The 22,906-nt window shown below is 40.7% G+C and overlaps 1 long non-coding RNA gene across 1 annotated transcript; it reads left to right on the forward strand.

Annotated features, from left to right (window-relative positions):
• The first annotated feature begins 1,309 nt into the window (after nt 1-1,309).
• LOC126443011 (uncharacterized) lies at nt 1,310-21,132 on the forward strand. The gene is made up of 3 exons (XR_007581807.1): nt 1,310-1,537; nt 17,384-17,533; nt 18,829-21,132. It is a non-coding gene; the product is annotated as an uncharacterized LOC126443011 (long non-coding RNA).
• The last annotated feature ends 1,774 nt before the right edge of the window (nt 21,133-22,906 follow it).

The following is a 22,906-nucleotide window of genomic DNA, read 5'->3' on the forward strand; positions in this document are numbered from 1 at the left end:
ATGATTAAATGATGATGGCGTCCTCTTGGGTAAAATATTCCGGAGGTAAAATAGTCCCCCATTCGGATCTCCGGGCGGGGACTACTCAAGGAGACGTCATTATCAGGAGAAAGAAAATTGGCGTTCTACGGATCGGAGCGTGGAATGTCAGATCCCTTAATCGGGCAGGTAGGTTAGAAAATTTGAAAAGGGAAATGGATAGGTTAAAGTTAGATATAGTGGGAATTAGCGAAGTTCGGTGGCAGGAGGAACAAGACTTTTGGTCAGGTGACTACAGGGTTGTAAACAGAAAGTCAAATAGGGGTAATGCAGGAGTAGGTTTAATAATGAATAGGAAAATAGGAATGCGGGTAAGCTACTACAAACAGCATAGTGAACGCATTATTGTGGCCAAGATAGATACGAAGCCCACACCTACTACAGTAGTACAAGTTTATATGCCAACTAGCTCTGCAGATGACGAAGAAATTGAAGAAATGTATGATGAAATAAAAGAAATTATTCAGATAGTGAAGGGAGACGAAAATTTAATAGTCATGGGTGACTAGAATTCGAGTGTAGGAAAAGGGAGAGAAGGAAACGTAGTAGGTGAATATGGATTGGGGGGAAGGAATGAAAGAGGAAGCCGCCTGGTAGAATTTTGCATGAAGGTCTCTACAATGCAATTTTTGTAAGGTGTGGTTGGTCAAACCACGTCATATGTTGTAGATGAAAATGTATTGCAATTGTGCGCATCACATATCGTGGAACAATGCGAGGGTGTTTCTCACTGTCTATGAATGCGCGAAAGATCTTGAAAAGTCATAACTGCTAATCGTAGTGCTCCCTAACTTCCTTTTTCGCACAAATCGGAGGCTCAGTATACTCGCTTAGTGTTGGAAACTCTGCCGAGTAGGCCAGATTTTCACTCTCCTAATTATTTCATTCCCTGTCCATGCAGTCGATAATCATTATCTTCAGTTCCCACAAATGAAAAAAGTCATTGTTAGGTTCAATGAATTTTATCTGTTTGCTGCTTGTGTGTAACTCTAGAGTTGTTCTATTTGATCTGAATCACATTTTGATGTGTAATTGATTTGGGAAACAGTTCTACGAATCAACATCCTTTAATTGGTCTTATGATAAGTTAATCTTCAGAATTTGGTACGTTGCGGGACCAGGTCTGGAGAAGACGGCACGAGGTGTAATGGCGGAAAAGACACTTGGCCGACTGCACGTAGTGTACCGGAGAGGCGCGAGAGGGCAGGAGTTGCCGGCCACAGTACCAACTGCCGCAGACAGATGGCAGGTCGAGTCGCTGCCTGCAAAAGTTTCACATCCGCACACTGCACAGGTTACAGCTGACTGCAGTTCGTGACATGTTCGTTTAAAGTAGGAGATATTGGGCTTTCTCGTCTTGAATAAACTAACAATGCTGTGCTTTTGGTTGTACCTTCGAAGAGAAGAAGAGAGGGACGCAGGAAGAAGAAGAATAACACGGCTGATGAACATCTGCAGAGCATACTGGCAGATTACAAAAGCAACTGCTTTGTGTAAAGTAAGTGCAATTTTCGCGCATTAACGTGGATTAGAAAATTTAAGATTCCGCACCGAGTATATCACGTAGTAGAGACCTGCAGTATTTTAACTTGTTAAAGTTCTTGACATAACTAGTAGTAGATTGTTGAGGTTAAATTCAGATGTACAGTATCGGTGCTTTCACAGGTGTACACTTGGAAAAACAGAAAAAAAATGTCATAACTGAGGCCCAAGACGGTTACGTTTCAGTTTGTGGTGTGCAAATCCTGAAGGACGTTTACCTATTTCTTTTTATTTTATTTTTTATTATTTTTTTTTAAACTGTGTTCAGTGCATTATCACGGGAGTGACGAATTGAAACGAACAGGAAAAATGTAAAACGAAAGCAAACGGAATGAGAGCAGCATAATTAATTTCTCGTTATTTTACAACTGTTTGTGTAAGATGTTACTCCAGTAAACGATCTCAAGTGCAAATAGAACTTCAGCATGTGTGTGAAATATTGCTAAAAATTAAACATAACAGAAATAACATACCAAGAAATGAATGTTACTTAAGAGGAGCAGCTAAGTTTTTAAATTAAAAATTAAATTGCGTTCGAGCAATACTGTAAGTGGAACGCCACAGATGAGAAGGTATTATTGTGTGTCAGCCTAACGTATGCAGATTGTGTGTTACTATCAGTAATATTCGTAAAGTTTTATTTTTTTGCAGATGAACAACGTTTTCATTGCTAAATATAATTGTAATGGACAGTTACAAAATTTTTGCACCTTTAATACACGGCTGACGTAATGAGATTAGATGATAATTGTTTCAGTGATTAATCAAATCGCTTTACTCCAGAGCCATTTTAAACCATAGGAACTAATGAATTTGTGACAGTTAAACCAGCGCTGCAGAAAACTCTTTTTGCCATAGTAAAACACTAATCGTACGCAAGGCCATTGCTGAGAGGAAGATGTTTTTGAAACATGCCCGTAGGAGACAGGTAGCATGGAAAAATTTGTTTTATATCTTCAGTATCTGCCACATTGTATTAAGTAACACTTTAAATAAAAATAAGTTTTTATTGTACTGTATTTTTTTAAAGGGGGCAAGAAGTATAAATAATTTCATCCAGTCCCATACAGATAGCCATGAAAAATAGTAATTGTGAAACATTGATAGCTATAGAAACGCTTGCAATACTTCAAAAAATGAGAAACGTAGTGTACATCCAGTAGATAATTGATGCATGAATAGTTCCCCTCTTTGCTATTAACTTAAGCAAGCAATTATTCCATAATATACTAGTCTGCAGAAATACGCTAAAGATGTCTGCATTATTAATTTGTCAGAATATGTATATATCTGCAAATATTTTAGACACTCATTAAAATCCAGTGGTTTTGCTGAATAAGAACTTATACTGTCATAGGCTTCAAATAAATTTCCCATTTCCATTAACAATTTCTTGCACATCACTTGTTCAGCCTGAGCTGTGTCAATAAATATTTTGATTCGGGGTCCTCTTGTCTCCCTGCTCACAAGTTGCTAAATTCACTACCAGAATCAGATTCAAACACCCAAATAATGGTTCTAGCACTTTTTACCTGTCAGAATCTTCTAAGAAAAGTTCATTAAAATCCTCACAAACTAATGACTGATTCAACTCGTTTGGCAGAAAGCTCAACAATTCGTCTAGATTTCTCCTAAATCACTGATAGTCTGCTAGACCCCTGAGGAGTGTTATAATTAGAAGTGTATATTTTTGCTTTTGTGTTAACATCCCTCCCTTTTCCAAGTAAACTGTACACACACATGATGCTAGCCTGTAATCCCTTATATTTTAAGCCGGCCGCGGTGGTCTCGCGGTTCTAGGCGCGCAGTCCGGAACCGTGTGACTGCTACGGTCGCAGGTTCGAATCCTGCCTCGGGCATGGATGTGTGTGATGTCCTTAGGTTAGTTAGGTTTAAGTAGTTCTAAGTTCTAGGGGACTGATAACCACAGCAGTTGAGTCCCATAGTGCTCAGAGCCATTTGAACCTTATATTTAATTTCTGCATCACTGAGAGTACATGGTACTGAGAGAGGCAAAAAAGACACACCCGAAATTCATACACCTTCCTGACATAAAAGAAGCTCATCTACCTATTCATTCAGCATCCTAATGTTTTGACGGAACAAACTAATTTATATTTTCTGGTAACTATTCCATATTTGATGGTTCTACGCAGTTGTAATTCCTATCAAAGCTGTCTGTCTGTAATCTGATTCTAGCCAAAAGATGTGTTGCCTTACGCATCCTGCCAGATGCTCATCTAGTACCTCTCCCTAGCCACCCTATTCAGATGCAGGCGATAATCAGCATGTCCACATCTGCAAGTTGGAGCGACAGTAACAGCACACGTGTGAGACATTGTTCCAACAGACGGCAGTTCACTCGGCACCCCGATTACACGGCTGACAGCTGTGTTAACTCACGGCCGGTCGTGGTGCTGCAATACTTCCACACTGTTACTGCTTGTATTTTCTCCAGACCAGCTTCCGTACTCTGCTCTAACTTGACAGTACTATTTAAGTGAAACGAGTCCAAAACTCATTCTAGACTTTGTGTTCCTTTCTCTGTGGCTTTGTGCATCTGTATAAGTTTTGTTACGTGAAGGACTGTAACAGTTGTTGAAATTTTCAGGCAGAATAGATGCACACAAGTTTGGTGGACCAAAGGCTGCAGTTGGACTCTTTACTGATGATTAGAAATGGAAAATAAGAGACAAACGAGGGAAGAACAAACACCTGTTTGGAATTCTATGAGGGTCAGCCAGCATGTGGGTTTTCTTGCCTTCGATCAGCCTGACTGCTTTTCGTACCTGCATTACTGCTGCTTAAATATTGTGGTCGTCACTCCTTAGACTGACTTCATCACATCTCCAATCTAGTCCGTCATGTGCGAGCTTCTTAATCTCCGAATAACTACTGCAACGTTCGTCCATTTGAACTCACCTACAGTATTCGAGGCTTTGTCTCTCTCTAAAATTTTTACTGCCAACACATCCCAATTAACCGTTACTTTTTACCTCTCAATGTTTCATGTTAACGTGACTGCACTTATAGGCAGGGGGTGCCATAAATTTCTATCGTCCTAGATTATGTACCTGTTTATCTATCATGATCTTCTCCATTATCATTATGTATCATGATCTTTTCCATTACTGTCATTGGAGAACTTCGTGGGTCAGCAAGTGATAAACTGTTTATGATAGCGTAGAAGTTCCACGGCCATAATACATTGTTTTTATTTTATTACTTGATGTTCCAGTCTTTGTGATTAATTTTGGGATCCGCCACATTATCCATCTGGAATGATGCATCGCCACTGGTCGCAGTTGGCAAAACTAGTCACAAACGTGAAATTGGTAAAATAAAACGATAGAGTGTATGTGTGGGACGTTGTTCAAAAACATTTCCTCTTAATTGGTGGTTCAGTCTACCCACCTAATCTTTAGCATTCTTCTGCAGCACGACATTTAAACAGCTTCTATTCTCCTCTTGTCTATGCTGTTTATTGCTCACGATTCAGTTCCATTTAAGGCTACAGTCCAGACAAATATTTCAGGCATCAGGTTGATTTACTTGTCTTAATAGAGGTGTGCATTGTGTCAGGATTTTAGGGTAACCTGAGGCACCGTGTGTAAAGAAACAAACCACTATTTAGAAAATGGCTGTGTGGAGGCCTCTAAGACTCGAACATAAATCCAAATATGTAAATAAAATAACTAAAGTGTAGTACCTCCAGTGGTCATGGTCTCCTTTCTGTGCCATATACATCACAATTAACTAGCAGTGAGTTATCTAATTGTTCGGCACCCCACATAAAGGTATTAAGTTCACAGTTGAGGACAAAGTAGGCACCATTGTAAACTTACTAGACCTGACCATTACAATAACAAGTAGTAGACATAAAATTGGAATTTATTGGAAGCCTACAACAACATTCCGCCATCCACAACTCCTCTTGTCATCCCACAGCCCCAAAATGGCAGCATTCTGGTATGTTGTCAAGAGGAACAGCAACCCAACTACAACACTCTGAAGATAAATGTAAACAAGAGATTGAAATAAACACCAGTGTAGCTGAATCCCTGAAAAACACAAATAGTTGCAAAAGAATCACAGCACACAAAACAAACATAAAATAAGACCACCTATACCGTACCATTTGTGGGTAGTATTTCATATCAGATTGCCAATGTCGTGATACGTAAAGGCATAAACATGTATTTTGTCTCATGTAACGTGATTGGGCAGAAAATTGTACATCCTTGAACAACTGCTGATGTACAAATGTCAAAGAAAACAGACAGAGTCCATCCTAATTGACAACATATACCAAAGCGTTTGTCATCTCTGGTCTTAACAGCAGCCTGCACCATTAGATTTGCAATGCACATTTCCAATATCTCTCTATATATCTCTCCGTCTCTGTCAGTCTCTCTCCGTCTCTGTCAGTCTCTCTCCGTCTCTGTCAGTCTCTCTCCGTCTCTGTCAGTCTCTCTCCGTCTCTGTCAGTCTCTCTCCGTCTCTGTCAGTCTCTGTCACAGTCTCTGTCACAGTCTCTGTCACAGTCTCTGTCACAGTCTCTGTCACAGTCTCTGTCACAGTCTCTGTCACAGTCTCTGTCACAGTCTCTGTCACAGTCTCTGTCACAGTCTCTGTCACAGTCTCTGTCACAGTCTCTGTCACAGTCTCTGTCACAGTCTCTGTCACAGTCTCTGTCACAGTCTCTGTCACAGTCTCTGTCACAGTCTCTGTCTCCCCCCCCCCCCCCCCCCACCCCCCCCCGTCTACCTGCCATCACCATTGGTCCACATGCATCCTTCCTCAAAAACAGTCCACTGTGACGCAGATGGCTTCGACGCCCCACCTCCTGCTCACTTTCATTTTTGCGATTGACGGTGGTGGACCCCGGGATCCCAGTGGGGGCAGTTGTGTGGAAGCAGAGTCGAAATCCTGACACGCAGATCCAAAGAGCCCACTGAATTCGCCACAATTCTGGCCCTATATTCCTCATTCGCATCTTTTCTGAAGACCCCTCAACCGTAGATCGCCACCTTCAGAATGCGGTGCTCATCTGTTACCAGAACACAAAGTAGAGCCTTCCTGATACCTAGTCAGAGACTGTCATTACTACAGATTCATCATCTACAATGATCATTTAACTCCCAACTGCGAAAACCCTCCTACGTGTGCCACTTGCCCTATTGGTTGGGGAATTGTAGGACGCCCCTAGGTAGGTCAGGGGTGCTCTACACAAAGGAAGCGGCTACTCGGGTAGCAGAGTACTTGTGGCATGCACAGGGGGGTTTTTTAGGCTAGGCAGCAGTGCGAGGTGTCCTGATGAACACTCACCAGTCGACGTGCGGGCAGGGAAATCGGGACGCGCTCACTTTACATACACTCCAGCTATTAAGATATTAGCAGTAAATTTTCAGAGTGTTCGGAATAAAGTTCCCAAATTTACTGCCCTCCAGGAAGCGTGTGGTGCGCAAATTATTCTCGGGACTGAGAGCTGGCTGAACCCTGAGATAGGAAGTTCTGAAATATTTAGTGAGGGTCGGAACGTGTATCAGAAAGACAGATTAGACACCGTAGGAGGTGGTGTCTTCATTGCAGTTGACAAAAATATTGTGTCTACTGAGGTCAAAGTAGAGTGTGATTGTGAAGTTATTTGCACACGTTTAACAGAGCAAGGGGAAATAAAGTTAATTGTTGGGTGTTATTACCGGCCACGAGGTTCCACCGTGACAGTTCTAGAATCATTCAGAGAGAGTCTACACTCTGTATCGCAGAAGTACGTGGATCGTGCTATATTAGTCGGAGGTGACTTCAACCTATCTAGTATAGACTGGGATGTCTATAGATTCATTACAGGTGGTACAGACAAGCTGTGGTGTGAATTACTTTGGAACACATTATCCGAAAACTGTCTTGAGCAGCTAAATCGACAGCCAGTGCGTAATGGAAATATTTTAGATCTGGCAGCCATGAACAGAACAGACGTCGATGGTGTCAGTGTTGAGACAGGGATTAGTGATCGTGATGTTGTCATTACGACTATGGTTACGAAAGTTAAAAAGTCGGTCATGAAGGGTAGGAGAGTGTTCTTACTAGAAAGTGCGGATAAGCAGTTGTTAGCATCCCACTTAGTAAATGAATCGACTTCATTTACTTCAGGTACGATGGACGTGGAAGAATTATGGGCAAATTTTAAACACATTGTACATCACACATTGGACAAATATGTGCGGAAAAAGTGGGTTACGGGCGGAAAAGACCCACCTTGGTTTAACAGTGCAATTGGGAGAATGCTCAGGAAGCAAAGACAGTTGCACTCGCGGTACAAGAAAGATCGGGAGAATGATGACAGGCGAAAGTTAGTGGAGATTCTTGTTGCTGTAAAAAGAGCAATGCGCAAAGCATACAACCACTACCACCGTCGTACCTTAGCAAAAGATCTTGCTGAAAACCCAAGGAAATTCTGGTCTTACGTAAAATCGGTAAGCGGGTCGAAGGCTTCCGTCCAGTCACTCGCTGATCCGTCTGGCCTGGCAACGGAAGACAGCAAAATGAAAGCTGAAATTTTAAATTTAGCATTTGAGAAATCTTTCACGCAGGAGGATCGTACAAACATACCGCCGTTTGAGTCTCGTGCAGATTCCCGTATGGAGGACGTAGTGATAGACATCCCTGGGGTTGTGAAGCAGCTGAATGAATGGGTTGAAAATAAATAAATCGCCAGGTCCTGATGGGATTCCAATTAACAGTAACAACAGTTCGTTGGTGGCTACAGAGATGACAACTGAATTTTATGCAGTAACACTGTGTAATGATGTTGCTCATGTATAATACACTTTACTAAATGTAGGAAATTCGTTTTGAGCTCTACAGTAATCACCAATCAATTCAGACCTTCTTCTGTGGAGCTGTAATAAGAACGTGGCTGTGAAATGTGAACCAGCTACACATCCCTCTAAGAGTCAAGCGGCAACTAACAAATTAACTGAACTGCCTTTCAAAATCTGCACTGAAAGCCAGAGCAGTGGTGCATGTACACACAAAGCACACAACTGTGTTTTATTTCACTTGTGCATTCCTAAAATCCGGTTCCCATAGAGTTACTCAGATCTACAAATAATGCAGCGTTTCTGGACATGTGTAGCATACAGCACTTCACCGTGCACTAATACAAGAGAGTGTAACCTGATAGTTGTACCCATAAATGTACGCCATGTCACACAGTCTTCAGGCGGGCAACATATGTTGTGATTTGGTAGTTCAGAGGTGGTGTTGTTGTGATCTTCAGTCCAAAGACTGGTTCGATGCAACTCTCCGTGCTACTCCATCCTGTGCAAACCTTTTCATCTCAGAGTAACTGCTGCAACCGACATCCTCCTGCATTCATCTCTTGGTCTCAATCTACAATTTTTACCCTCCACGCTTCCCTCCAGTACTAAGTAGGTGATCGTCGATCCCTCAGAATGTTCCTACCGACTTACTTCTTCTAGCCAAGTTGTGCCACAACGCTACAGCCCTGTCTCACTCCCTTCTCAATCACTGCTGCCCTTTCATGCCCCTCGACTCCTATAACTGCCATCTGGTTTCTGTACAAATTGTAAATAGCCTTTCGCTCCCTGTATTTATCACGAGAATTTGAAAGAGCTTGTTCCAGTCAACATTGTCAAAAGCTCTCTGTGCCTACAAATGTTGTAAATGTAGGTTTACCGTTCCTTAACATAGCTTCTAAGGTAAGTAGTGGGGTCAGAATTGGCTCGCGTGTTCCTACATTTGAACAGAACCCAAACTGATCTTCCTGAGGCCATCTTCTACCAGTTTTTTCATTTGTCTGTTTTGCAATGGTGACTTATTAAAACGATAGTTTGGTGGTTCACACACCTGTCAGCACCTCCTTTCTATGGATATGGAGTTGTTATATTCTTCTTGAAGTCCGAGGATACTTCGCCTGTCTCATACGTCTTGCTCGCCAGATGGTAGAGTTTTGTCAGGGCTGGCTCTCCCAAGGGTATCAGTAGCTCTAACGGAATGATGTCTACTTGCGGTGCCTTGTTTCTACTTAGGTGTTTCAGTGCTCTCACCAATTCTTCACACAGTGTCATATCTCGTACCTCATCTTCATCTACGTCCTCTTCCATTTCCATAATAATGTCCCCGAGTACATCGCCCTTGTATAGACCCTCTATATACTCCTTCCACCTTTCTGTTTTCCTTTCTTTGCTTAGAACTGGGTTTCCATCTGAGATCTTGATATTCATACAAGTGGTTCTCCTTTCACCAAAGGTCTCTTTAATTTTCCTGTAGGCAGTATCTATCTTACCCCTAGTGAGATAAGCCTCTACATCCTTACATTTGTCCTCTAGCCATCCCTGCTTAGCCATTTTGCACTTCCTGTCGATCTCATTTTTGAGACTTTTGTATTCCCTTTTGCCTGCTTCATTTACTGCGTTTTTATATTTTCTCCTTTCATGAATTAAATTCAATATTTCTTCTGTTACCCAAGGATTTCTACTAGCCCTCGTCTTTTTTTACCTACTTGATCCTCTCCTGCCTTCACTACTTCATCCCTCTAAGCTACCCATTCTCCTTCTACTGTATTCCATTCCCCTTTTATTGTCCTCTAATGCTCTGTCTGAAACACTCTACAACCTCTGATTTTTTCAGATTATCCAGCTCCCAACTCCTGAAATTCCTACCATTTTGTAATTTCTTCATTTTTAATATATAGTCCATAACCAGTAAATTGTGTACAGAGTCCACATCTGCCCCTGGAATATGTCATAGAACTTAAAACCTGTTTCCCAAATCTGTCTTACCACCATACAGGGTGTTACAAAAACGTTCCTCACACACAAATAAAGAAAATATGTTATGTGGACATGTGTCCGGAAACGCTTACTTTCCATGTTAGAGCTCATTTTATTACTTCTCTTCAAATCACATTAGTCGTGGAATGGAAACACACAGCAACAGAATGTACCAGCGTGACTTCAAACACTTCGTTACAGGAAATGTTCAAAATGTCCTCCGTTAGCGAGGATACACGCATCCACCCTCCGTCGCACGGAATCCCTGATGCGCTGATACAGCCCTGGAGAATGGCGTATTGTATCACAGCCGTCCACAATACGAGCACAAAGAGTCTACATTTGGTACCGGGGTTGCGTATACAAGAGCTTTCAAATGCCCCCATAAATGAAAGTCGAGAGGGTTGAGGTCAGTAGAGCGAGCAGGCCATGGAATTGGTCCGCCTCTACCAATCCATCGGTCACCGAATCTGTCGTCGAGAAGCGTACGAACACTTGGACTGAAATGTGCAGGAGCTCCATCGTGCACGAACCACATGTTGTGTCGTACTTGTAAAGGCACATGTTCTAGCAGTACAGGGAGAGTATCCCGTATGAAATCATAACTGCTCCATTGAGCGTAGGTGGAAGAACGTGGGGCCCAATCGAGACATCATCGACAATGCCTGCCCAAACGTTCACAGAAAATCTGTGTTGATGACATAATTGCACAATTGCGTGCGGATTCTCGTCAGCCCGTACCTGTTGACTGTGAAAATTTACAATTTGATGACGTCGGAATGATGCCTCACCCGTAAAGAGAACATTTGCACTGAAATGAGGATTGACACATTGTCGGATGAACCATTCGCAGAAGTGTACCCGTGGAGGGCAATCAGCTGCCGATAGTGCCTGCACAAGCTGTACACGGTACGGAAACAACTGGTTCTCCCGTAGCACTGTCCGTACAGTGACGTGGTCAACGTTACCTTGTACAGCAGCAACTTCTCTGACGCTGACATTAGGGTTATCATAAACTGCACGAAGAATTGCCTCGTCCGTTGCAGGTGTCCTCGTCGTTTTAGGTCTTCCCCAGTTGCGAATCGTAGGCTGGAATGTTCCGTGTTCCCTAAGACGCCGATCGATTGCTTCGAACGTCTTCCTGTCGGGACACCTTCGTTCTGGAAATTTGTCTCGATACAAACGTACCGCGCCACGGCTATTGCCCCGTGCTAATCCGTACATCAAATGGGCATCTGCCAACTCCGCATTTGTAAACATTGCACTGACTGCAAAACCACGTTCGTGATGAACACTAACCTGTTGATGCTACGTACTGATGTGCTCGATGCTAGTACTGTAGAGCAATGAATCGCATGTCAACACAAGCACCGAAGTCAACATTACCTTCCTTCGTTTGGGCCAACTGGCGGTGAATCGAGGAATTACAGTGCATACTGACGAAACTAAAATGAGCTCTAACATGGAAATTAAGTGTTTCCGGGCACATGTCCACATAAAATCTTTTCTTTATTTGTGTGTGAGGAATGTTTCCTGAAAGTTTGGTCGTACCTTTTTGTAATGCCCTGTATAATCAATCTGAAATCTCTTGGTGTCTCCAGGTCTCTTCCACAGATACAACCTTCTTTCATGATTCTTAAACCTCCATATTCACCTACTACTTTTCCTTCTCCTCCTTTTCCTACTACTGAATTCCAGTCCCCAATGAGTATTACATTTTTTTCTCCCTTAACTATGTGAATAATTTCTTTTATCTCATTATATATTTCTTCAATGCATCATGTGCAGAGCAAGTTTGCATATTAACCTGTACTACTGTGCAAAAGCTTTCACCCTGCTGTTTGTAGTAGCTTATCCGCATTCCTAATTTTCATTCATTATTAAAGCTACCCCTGAATTACCCCTATCTGATTCTGTATTTATGACCCTGTATTCACCTGACAAGAAGTTCAGTTTCTCCTGCCAATCAACTAACTAGTTCTCATTGTATCTAACGTTAACCTATCCATTTCCATTTTTAAATTTTCCAACCTATCTGCCCAGTTAAGGGGTCTGACATTCAACGCTCCAATCCATAAAACCCCTGTTCTGTTTCTCCTGATAATGATGTTCTCCTGAGCAGTCCCTGATCGGAAATCCAATTGAGGAAGTATTATACCTCTGTAGTGTTTTACCCGAGAGGATGTCATCATTATTTAACCATACAGGAAAGCTGTATGCCCCCAGGAAAACTTACGGCTGTAGTTTCCCCTTGCTTTCAGCTGTTTGCAGTACAAGCACAGAAAGACAATTTTGCGTGATGTTACAAGGCCAGTTCAGTCAATTGCCCAGACTGTTGCCCATTGCAACTACTGAAAAGGCTACTGCTCTTCTTCAGGAACCACACGTTTGTCTGACCTCTCAACAGATACCCCTCTGTTGTGGGTGTGCACCTACAGTATGGTTATCTGCATCTGTTTCACGCAAGCCTTCCCTAATGGGAAGGCTTGCTTGATACAGATGCAAGGTCCAAGGTTCACGTGGGGGGGGGGTTAGTAGTGCAGAGCTACATAATTACAATAGCTGACAGGAGTCATTTTGAACACAGTCGAGGGTCATGTGAAAACACTCACATTCAGTTCTCTCAGGAAGTAATAAGGGTTTAGTTTATTTCCAAGACAGCAATCAAATTTTGTTTAAATAGTGTGCATACGGGTAACACACACAGTTTATTGATGTGCTACAGTGGTCTTGCTCTATGCCTTCTAATTGATTTCACAAACTGAAGCCAGATATTTTATGAAACTGCCCACATTACCATTCTCATTTTGTTTCAAGGTATCTGCGCAAGTAGTTGCGCTGCACGAAAATAGCGATCTTCAGTCTCCTTAGATTTTGTTGGTGTGGATTGGTGTAGCAATTCCTCCTGATTCCACGTCGCTTGTGGTGGCCATAGCTGTTCCATTATTCAGTCTGATTCACCCAGAAGCCTCCATGTCATTTCCCTCCTGCAGCACTATTGGTGGAAACTGCTACAGCATCACTTTCTTGTCACGAGGTTGCATCTCTCTCAAATGTACAAAATAATGATAGGATCAAAAGCTCAGATTAGCAAAGGATGTTAAAGGAAGAAAGGCCTTGCACTTTGATAGGAACCATCCCGGCATTTCGCTGAAGTGATTTAGAGAAATAACGGAACATCTGAAATGGGATGTCTGGACGCGGGTTTGAACCACTGTCTTTCTGAATACGATTCCATTGTGCTATCCACTGCTCCACCTCGTTCAGCATAATTTAGATGTAGTAGCCAGTTTGGTCTTGTGGGTAGTGACGAAAAAAAAATTAGTTACGTAGTATCTGCACGTCACAATAAATGCACACACAAAGTTCTGATATCTATGGTTCTATAACTTGTAGCTGCAGCAGTAGATTTAGCAGTAGTACTAGCAATTGCAAAAATTGCATTTCTGTAAATTATATTTAGCCTTAACAGCAACAAACTAAGATACTGAGATGTTTAATTGAATTGAGTAATCTGTACATTCCTGCTGCTGGTAATTATTAAAATCAGTGCTCAAACATACTGCCATCAATTAAAGATTGTATTTACTTATTAGGTCACAAAGAGATATACACAAATATGAAAACTTACCTGAGAAATACAGATACTGTGGCAACAGAAGTGAAGAGACATACAATGTTTTCACTTTGACACACAAAGTGCTGATTCAGATAGCAAGGTTGGATGGGATTTCTGGATGAATTATATTTTTACAGAATGACACTCCCATCTTGAATTAAGGTCATGAAGTATCTCATTTATGTGTTACATACAAGCCTTGCAAAGCACTAATTCCAAAAGCTGCAAAGAATCCACAACCTGGATGGTGCATAAATAACTCAAGAGTTCATGCATGCAATTAACTCGCAAAAAATGCGAGGGCAAAGCCGTTTCAGTAGGTTAAACATAGTAACTTATAAACTGGAATTATGTTAAATAATTGTTAATGAAGTTGAATTCCTATTTAGATGTAAGTAATGCTCTTTTTGAAATTAAAGTTCTGATGGTAGCATACAGCAAGCGCAAACAGTTGAAAATAATTAGCACCTAATAGCACAAGGGCAAGAATTTATTTGGAGACTGCTGTAGGATATACTATCAAGTACTGTATGTGGGTTGTTTATAATGCAAAAGGTGAACGTTGAATCCTTACAGAATCTGTTCCACATACATGTGTCGTACTATCTTCTCACTTGTGAAACTTTGCTGATCTATCCGATTGCACGATTGAAGGTTTTAAACACTCGTCCCCGTTCTTCCACGAGGAAGTCGTTTTTCTAGCAAGTCCAAAGTTGGCAGCAGTGCAAGTCGAGATGCACTCCACTTTGCAGCGCTGGAGTCGTGGCGTGTTTACCAGGGCAGTACAGCCTCGTATAAAGGGAAGTACGGCCATCGTATTCTGCTGCGTTCGCCGCCATCCACAGTTGGCTGAAATCACATCGTGTAACATTAGCAGCCGTCGTGGGCCCAAGCATTGTGTGAGAAGCATGGGTAGTGTTGTGTATTTTCAAAGTTCTAAGTAGAATACTACCTCAGTGCTGTGCTTTTCGCTTTTTGTTCTGAGGCAGAAAGGGAGGTAAACTGTACAGAATTCCTTCTGAAGGTAGAGATGCAGCAAGAAGGAGAATATGACCGATGAAAACCAGCAGAGCCAACTGGCAGCCCACATGAGACTCTCGCTTGTGTATGGAAAGTACAGTTTTCATTCATTAGTGCAAATAATCTTAAGGTTTAACATTCGCTGTCTAACAAACTTGCTGTATTTCGACTCGCTTAGTGATCAGATTTGGTGTGTCATTACATGTGGTTCGTCTCAAACCGGTCACATTTGTTTGTAAAAGGTACGTTGTGTGCAAGCCCGTTTTTTTGGACAAACCATAGTGAAAGCTACACATTTCTAGTTAATCTGTAATGTACTGACTGCTATAAAGACATATTTTTGGCAACACGAAAGGTGTAATAGGTAAACACGGTATTTCGTTTCGTATTCAGTGTGTAGGCCCAATTGTTGAAGATGGGAAGTACATCATTTGGATGTTTTAATGTATGTTGTTGGCTATGGCTATGTGTACTTCAAAGATCAATTAACAGTGCCTCATTTTCAGTAAATTTTGTGTAAATAATTGGTGTGATACTGACGTGCCTCTGTAAAATACCTGTTACTTGCATTTAATAGTGTAGGCCTACCGTTTCGACAAACGTTGAAATAAATAAAAAGAATAGCATAGTTGAATTGTATCGTCAGTCGTAACAGTACAGTATATTTATAATTAACTCTTTTAATACGGCATCTTGTATATTCAACAGTCTCAGATACAAATACTACACTATGTGATCAAACGTATCCGGACACGTGCCTGAAAATGACTTAAAAGTTCCTGGCGCCCTCCGTCAGTAATGCTGGAATTCAGTGTGGTGTTGGCCCACTCTTAGCCTCGATGACAGCTTCCACTCTCGCTTGCATACGTTCGATGAGGTGCTGGAGGGTTTCTCGGGGAATGGCAGCCCATTCTTCAAGGAGTGCTGCACTGAGGAGGGGTATCGATGTCGGTCGGTGAGGCCTGGCACAAAGTCCACATTCTGAAACGTGCCAAAGATGTTCCCTAGGATTCAGGTCAGGACTCTGTGCAGGCCAGTTCATTACAGGGATGTTATTGTCGTGTAACCACTCCGTCGCAGGCTGGGCAATACAAACAGGTGCCCGATCGTGTTGAAAAATGTAATCACCATCCCCGAATTGCTCTTCAACAGTGGAAAGCAAGAAGGTGCTTAAAACATCAATGTAGACGTGTGATACTGCCACGCAAAACAACAAGGGGTGGAAGCCCAGTCCATGGAAAACACGACCACAGCATATAACACCGCTGCCTCTGAATTTTGCTGTTGACACTACATATGCTGACAGATGACGTGCACCGGGCATTCGGAATACCCACACTCTGCCTTCGGATCGCCACATTGTGTACCGTGATTTGTCTCTCCACACAACGTTTCTCCGCTGTTCAATCGTCCAGTGTTTACACTCATTGCACCGTGCGCTCAACCTTGAAATCCAGTATTTACTGTCAAAAACAGTCTTGATCACAATTTATTTATTACGGTGAGTACTGATTGCTGGTAGTGATTTACCACCAAAAGGAGGTTCTTACTCATTGCTCTAAAGATGACCACAGTAGTGGTCGAAACCGGACACCGCAATAAATAAATCGTGATCGAGACTGTTTTTGATAGTAAATATTTGTAACACATTGACCACTGTTCACTCCCATAATGTACTCAAAAGTAACTTGAAATCAAAGTTTCCCAAGTGTCATAGTACTTGCATTGGATTCTGACTCTGATGCAGTTTGGAATTCCTGCGTGACGGTTTGGACAGACCCTCTTCAACTGTCGGCGGTCTCTGCCAGTTGACACAAGAGGTCGGCCTGTACGCTTTTGTGCTGTACGTGTCCCTTCACGTTTCCACTTCACCATCACATCGGAAACAGTGGCAGTAGGTGGCAGGACTATGCACCTAATATGAAAAACTGATATTTTTAGTGGTTTTTAGTGGTGTCTGGATACTTTTGATCACACAGTGTAGGCAGGCGTAGACAACGTGCATCGTACAATATTTGTTGTTACACAGGAAACCTAAACCTAATGAAAATTAAACTTGAATGAAGATACATTCCCTAAAAGATGTTAGTCGTATCATGTAAAATGAAATTGTTTCAGTTAGTTTGTAGATAGAATCTGAGTGTTACAATGTTTGTGTGTAGCTACTGTACCTAACTCATACGTCTCTTGATTTCTTGCACTGTATGTAGTTACGAGTAGCATGTGCTGAGTTCTATTGATATTACAGATTCATATATTTTATGTTACAAAATATAGTTATAACGTATAGTCTTGAAATTTTTATATCGCTTAAATAACGAAGTTGGTAACTAAACTGACTGATAGCACTGTTTGTGTTTACCAGAATCACTTTACTCCAGACCAATTTGAACCGACAGACTTGGTGGAGTGGTAAAACGTAAACCAAATGCTGTGCCAACAATTTTTGGTGATCGTAAGGCTCCTGCCGAGAGGAAACCTGTTGGCCTACTGGAGAAACGTACTGAGGATACAGGTAACTGGAAAATAAAGCTCACAGCTTCAGTTGCTATATGCATACGTCATGCTTTCACTTGCTCCTGAATTATGACACTCTGAAAATCTCGTGTGACTGCTAACAGCACACATTTGTTGTTTCGATCAGTAGGACACACAGAATTTCCCTTCACAGCATTATGCTTGCAGAAAGTAGGCTTACTTGTATCGTAGTAATTGTCGTAGGAAACACTTTTGTCAGTTGAGTACAGTAAGCATATACCTTTTTAAAGTTATTGTAAATGTGTTGCTTAGAGTTCCTTCTTTAGAAGTTATATTTTGTATACTCATTTTAACCCTGAGTTGTGTACAGAAGAAGACTAAAACATTTCATTTGCAACAGCTGTATATTTTTGAAACTGACATGTCCAGGGTCTGTTGATGGAAGGAACAAAATACTTCACCACAAGGTAATTTAGTGAACAGGACCACATCTCTCACACACACAGTCCACTTGTATTGGTATCTGATGAAATATAAAGTAATGTAATTTCTCGTACCTTTGTGCTATATCGTTTCTACTGCTTGCCATTGGATACTGTATATACTGTATTTCTAATTTACAGTTAAATGTTATACACAAATGGGAAAACTGATGCTTTGATTTGTTACCACAGCTGGTTAAAGTTTCCTTAAAAGCCTGTGGTGTTTCCCATACCATTTGTGTTTTTCAGACTCTATATACAGAGCTTTGCCTTTATTGGTAGTATGTAGCACAATAGGTGCTAAGGTGTCCAATGTTGTGGTTGGGTCTGGTCCTCATTATTTAATCTTTTATTGTAAATAATAATTACTTGCCCTTAAAGGTAATCTCCACTAAAACCCACATCAGGAAGTAACACTTGCCTCACAGCTCTTGTAATTTAAGTATTCAGTTCTCACGTGCTGCGTTATTATTGAAGTGTTGTATAGTGAAGCTCTTTTACATTCTATTGCCGTCAGGTTCCTGTGATGCCTAGCAAAGAGCCTACAGGTTTTTGGAAACACTATAGTAGCGTTTGTTGAGAATTAAATACAATTGGTCAACTACAATTGCACTGTAGGATATGACATTACTTTACCATTTCATAGTATTAAGAGCATACTGGGAATATTACCACTCAGATTGTCATAGACTTGCTTCAGTCCTTTGAAAGTAAGATTTTGGCATCTTACGAATCTTTAAATTACATACCACAGCCTACTGAGAAACAATTACTGGTTACCTAAAAACATATTACAGTATTAAATGCTTTTTATGTTTGAAGATTGTAATATTGCAAATATGTGTTCCAGAGGTTGGAGAGCCTTCGAATGTGACCAATGACGTCAGTCCTGCAGCGAACTTGGACACGACAGAAGATGAAGTCACCACCCTGAAGAACCTAGCTTCAGGCTGGAATTGAAGCTTTCAAGAGAAAACTCACCCTCTCTCAGAAAAGGGAGAGAAGAGTGTCTTTAGAAAAAGACAGCCTCTTTGCGAGTCTGCACGGTTTATTCGGTGCAGATCAGTTTGTAGTATGAGTGAAGGGGACACGTGAAGGTAGCAAATGGTCAGTGGAAAGGGCTAAAAATTCGACCACCTTGTAGTAGTAAGGGGTACAAAGTCCTGCTGGAAAATAAATTACCATTTCCTTCAGATAGAACCCCAATATGTTCGCTACAGAGCATAAAAGTTAGACCTGGTGTGCTGAGGGAGCTCGTGAGTTTCCTGAAAGTCAAGCTTGCCCTCATGTTACCAGTGGAGATGCATGCTGTTCTCCTGATGGATGAGGTTAGTATCACTCACCATTGGAATGTGGTTGAGCATTGGCTGCACCATTGATAATGATACGACACCTCCACCAGATCTCGCCCTTGCAAAAACTATAGCTTCTAATGCATCAGTTGTTATGCTGGGTGCTATTACCTCAAGATGGAAACAAACAATAGGTTACCATTACACAGGGCCATCTTTTTCCAGTTCTCACGCCAGACATTACTAGAAGCTTTATTAGGGAATCTTAGGCACTCGTACAATGTTCACTGCATTGCGTCAGTGACGGGAGGGCAGAATTGAGCTGTATGGCGAGAATTTGGAATTGTTGTCGAAAGGTTTTCAAAATTAGTTTCTGCCAGTGTCTTTGTGATGATAATTGGAAACTAATTTTCCTCACAGATACACCACACATTTTGAAAAACGAGGATTCACTTAGTCAATGGGCAATCGGTCTTCCTCTGACGAAATGTTGTCAAGGGACATGATCTGCCTTGTAATGAGGTACATATAAATCGTGTATAACAGTGGCTTGAGGTAGACAGTGGTTTAAGTCTTAAACTGGCACCAAAACTGTGTGAGGGATGTCTGAGGCCAAACCATTACGAGAAAATGAAAGTTGGCTCATCTACTGCCATAATTAACAGCCAGACTGCAGCAGCCAGTGAGTGTGCTGTAAAGACAGAGAAACTGCAGAAAAATACTTTAACCACAGCACGGTTTCTAAAGCATGTTCGTAAGTGGTCTTGCCTCATGACATCCAGAGCTCCAGTTATGCCTCTGAGTCGTTCTGATCAACAAACATACAGTGATGCTCTCTGTCATCTTCAGGACACTCTGTGATTATTTGAAAACTTGAAAATTGGTCTGAACAGTGCCTGGAAACCAGTTCAGTGTGGTGTAGTTTTGACAGCTGGAGGTATTTTGGAATTGCAGAACACATTCCTGAATGAGAAGAAATTTAAATTTTTGCTAATAACTAGATATAGACAAGATACCTTGAAAAATCTGTTAGCAATGCTCCACTTCAAAAATCCAGTACCAACACTATGAGAAGTAAAATCGTCACTGAGGGTTATTACTCTTTCTCAGTTCTTTAATACTGTCACTGATATTGTGCTGAGGAAGTTGGTGAGCCACTTTGTAACATGGTGTGTGGTCACACTGTCAGGCAGGTTATGAAGTCTCATGCACTTTGTTAATTTTTCGAGGAGCGCCTAATAGCGTGCAAAGAAAATCTCTGTACCTGTGTGAACGTGCTTTTACATATGAAGTCCTTCACAGATACCTCACTTATTGAGCCATCAAGTGAGGTTTTCAGTGTGTTGCAAAAGGCAGAGATGTGTTTGAGAAGCAACAAGAAGAAATTACTCTCAGGTGAATTGTTGCTCTGTGATGTAGCCACTGCCGTGCCTGCATCAGTGAAGGAGAAAGTAGTTTTCCCAGCCTGCCACAGTGTACAGGAGAAAATAATTCACAGTTTCCTGGCAACAAGAATTCATCTGGTTCCAAGGGAGGGAAATAAAATATATCAGGGTGTAGTGACACAAGGCAGTAGAAGCAGGCCATGAGAAAGTTACTGCAGAAACTGTGATTTCCAAAATCACTCTTTAGTAAATGATTTGAAAAATTGACATTCAAACTTCATTTGGTTGCCATTTTCTCTTAAAGTGGTCTCATTATTGTTTCAATCACAGTGATTTTTATAAATTTTTGTTCTATGTTTCTTTCTGAGTATGGAGTATTTTTATTATATCGTATAATATTTGCAAGTAAACTATGTCGCTCTCCAGGTTTCAGATTGATGCATATAAAAATAAAAACTTCACCTTTCGACCTGTGTACATATTTGACTTCTGTGCTTTGCCACCAACTATGTTTCTTCCTTGTGCTTCATTTATGTCGTTTATTTTTTTCTCTGGATTTTAATAGCTTTTTATACATACAATGTACCCATATTTTATATAATATTGTAGAGAGGAAAAAAGTATACATTCACTCAGTAAGAACATTTGCTTGTACTCTATACTCTTTTCTAGCTCAGAATGAAATAGCACATATGCAAAATCTGCTGAACAATACTTTTTGAAGAATACTTGTTTCCAAACACGGTAAAAAGTAAACGTCATTACAAGTAAATGTCGTGCATATTTTGTATTGTAACTGCTATTTTTATTTATTATCAAAATTTAGCATTTTATGTTGAAGACTGGGAATATGTGAATGGAAATGCAGTCAACTGGGGAACTTTGCCCCCCATGAGACCATTTTTTGAAAATACTGCCCACAAAATATGTTACTTGTTGCAACACATGTTGTAGTTACAGTTACTGAGCATTTTTTATAGTAAAAATATAGACAAATTGACTGTTTGCTGTAATATTTTAATATTTATAAAAGTTGCTCTGCTATTCCAGCTAAGTTTATGTCAGTCTTGGACAACACATTATTTTACCTACATAAAATACTCTGGGTAATTTTAAGCCATTCCAAAAGTAAATCGGTGGTTAATAAGAAGCCTAAATAAATTGTTCTATTTCAGTAATTCAGGTTTACTTTGAAATTTAAAGATATTTATATAGACCTGTTATTAACAGTTTTTAGGCTAAGGGGTTGTAAATGTAAAAATAACACATTCGTTAAGGATATTTTTGATAACACGTATTACAAATAATAGAGCACACATTGGCTTCAAAGTAGAACAACACTTTCAGTAATACCATATATTAAATACATTCTGTCAAACATTTTCAGATATTTAGCGTAGATGTTCACTGCTATTATGGACCACGCCCCTTTCTGTTAACAGGTATTGGGCGAGATTCAGCTTTTCTGTTAATACACTGTCTTTACAGTACAACACTCCACCTTAGCTTTGAAGCCAAAACCTATTTCTTTTCCCCTTTCTTGATCCTGCAATTGCAACTTATTTCAAATGAGATATACTTGCATTACGTACCTGCTACAGTGACATTTCCAGCGTATGATTTACCTTCATACAGTGTAATGACATATTTATGTGAAAGCCATACTCAAAGATAAATGTAAATTTAACGAACAAATCTATCAGCAAGCCTAGAACCATGTTCCCTTATTGGTAGTGACAGACATGACGTTTATAAGTTCCCTGTGAGACTGCTGTTCACACCTAATTCAGCTAATTTCATGCTACTATCAGCAGCATCTCCGGGCTCATTATTTCAATTTCAATGACTGACCACTGCAGCATGAGTTCTTACACATTTTATTGTTTTTGCGTTTATCTTGGTCCCAATGGGAAAGGTTGCAGGAACTTGATTTAACCATTCAGTTAATTTCATTCATTTCTGGTCTTTTGTCTTATTTTACATTTCTGTTACTTAGTTTCCAATCCATCTGAACAGCAAAGAAAAGTCAGAAGAGGTAATAGGACGGTTTAAAGGTAGTCTAATTACAAAATAGAAATCTTGGAGACAAAACTGCCTCTGTTAGCAGATAAAACGAAAAATAGTGAGTGGTAGTGTACAAAGTTATAATGACTGGTAAAAAAATTTGACCTGATTGACTGTAGAGTATGGTTTAAATGTATATTTAGGATGCTCACGACAATAAATTGTTTTTTGTTCAACACATTAACAT

The sequence above is a fragment of the Schistocerca serialis genome, unplaced genomic scaffold (assembly GCF_023864345.2).
Source record: "Schistocerca serialis cubense isolate TAMUIC-IGC-003099 unplaced genomic scaffold, iqSchSeri2.2 HiC_scaffold_1420, whole genome shotgun sequence".
In the NCBI taxonomy this organism is placed as follows: domain Eukaryota; kingdom Metazoa; phylum Arthropoda; class Insecta; order Orthoptera; family Acrididae; genus Schistocerca; species Schistocerca serialis.